We start from the raw sequence: 2,125 nt of genomic DNA on the forward strand, positions 1-2,125 counted from the left end.
GCTAATTACTTCCCAAAACTGACCTCCAATAAAAGCCTTCTATTAAAACTTCAGATCCTTATGTACAACTGACTGCCTAACATTTGCTTAAATGTCCAATTGCTATATCAAACTTAAACTCCAAAATCAAACTTCTGTTTTTCTCCATACCTTCTCCTTCTAAAATTCCAGTCCCTCATTGAATATAAAACCACTACTTCAATTACTAAGACAAAAATATCTGACATTTTTCCTGATTCTTCTTTTTGTCAAATCTGATAGTCAATCCATCAGCAAATGTCTTTATGATATATTCAAAATATTTTCAGGACAGGATTACCTCCTACATGCCTCACACCTACCAGCTTCGTATAAGCCAATATTATCTCATTCGTCAACTACTGCATTAGCCCTCTAATTTCCTCCATGTTTATACTCTTTACTTATCCAGTCTATGTTCAATTCAGGCCCTAAAAAGTCCTGTTAGAAAGAATAAAAGGTTCCCCCCCCCACTTTTCCCCCTGTTACTCAGAACTAGGCCTCCTGATTCCTCTCTAACCTCAAGTTCTGCTACCCTCTCCTACATTTATTCTGAGTCCAGTCACATTGATGAACTCCTTTATTGTTTGTCAAATGCACACCCTGTGGCCTTTGTATTTGCCACTTTCTGTGTATGGCATTCTCCTCTCCATGTATTGATATGATTCACCTTCTCCTGTCCTTGCAAGAAGGCTTTTTCTGACTGCCCCATTTTTAAATTGGAACCCAGATACCCTACTGCTTGCACTTCTTATCACCCCCTTCTCTGCCATGTTGTTTTATGGTATCTGTATATCCTGATATACTACATAATTTATCAATTTCAGTTTCAGTACTCAGACCCTAGAATAAGACATAGAACATTGTACAGGCTCAATAAATGTTTGCTAAACAAATGAATAAAGAAATTACTCTGACCTGAAACTTTATCATACTTTGAACAGTCACCATACCAAATATTTTTTTATTTCCTAATGTTAAATGGAATTCATCTATAGCTTCTTTAGGTATAGTGAATTATGTTATAGTTTTCTAATATTAGACTTAATCAAGTTCAGGATCATCTCTGAAAGTTTTTTGATTTCTGTTAGTCATTAATGTGATAATTTGTATTCTACATGTTATAATGTTAAACTATCCTTGCATTCCTGAACCAAGTCATTTAATGATTCACTTTTAAAAAAGCATGTTAAATATACCTGGCTAATATATATTTATGATTACTCTAAAAATTTTCATAACTTTTATACTGTCTTTATTTAGGCTTAGAATAAAGATTGTATTAGCCTTTTTAAAATATTCTACAGCTTTTCCTGATACCCTATTTATAGAAATATCTTTAAGATAAATATCATCTTTTCTTTGAAAGGTTGTTAAAACTAACCTACGAAACCATTTGGATTGATGAATTTGCGTGTGCATTTTAAATTAGATTTTATTTGAAAGGTTATTGATAAGTTCCATTCTTAAATTTAAAAAAAAAAAAATTTCCACACAAAATAGACAGTAATTTTTTTCACAGTATATACAAATTGTATTATACACTATATATGAATATTTCTCACATAAGTAATCCAAAGGCTGCATGAAAAACATAGACTGCAACCACAACCATATTAGTTGTCTAATTTTTGAGAGTTTGGGAAAAAAAATAAGAAATTAAATGATGACGCCATACTGACCCTCAGAGTCTAAGCATTCTATCACAGACATACTCTTATTTGATAATGTGAATGTTACTTTCTTTGAATTATTATTATTATTGCTTAATATTTTGATGCAGCAATCATCTGATTTCTTTTCTGAATGTATTTATCTTTGTTGATTCTTTATGAGGTTTTGTTTCTAGTCCTTATCTTAAACATTTTTATTGTTATTAAATTTTAAGTCTTTTTAATTTTGTGAAAGCAAAAAATGGAAACCTAATGTATATGTAAAAAAATTTTTTCTTCCACACAAAATAGACTTTAATTTTTTTTCACAGTATATACAAATTCATTTCTCACGTAAGAAGTCCAAAGGCTACATGAAAAAGTTAAACTGAAACCACCTAAACGTTTTGCCAACAATTCATGGCTTTTACATCACAATAATGTACCATCTCACA

Source organism: Otolemur garnettii, unplaced genomic scaffold (genome assembly GCF_000181295.1).
Source record: "Otolemur garnettii isolate 467f Iridium unplaced genomic scaffold, OtoGar3 scaffold00093, whole genome shotgun sequence".
NCBI lineage: Eukaryota > Metazoa > Chordata > Mammalia > Primates > Galagidae > Otolemur > Otolemur garnettii.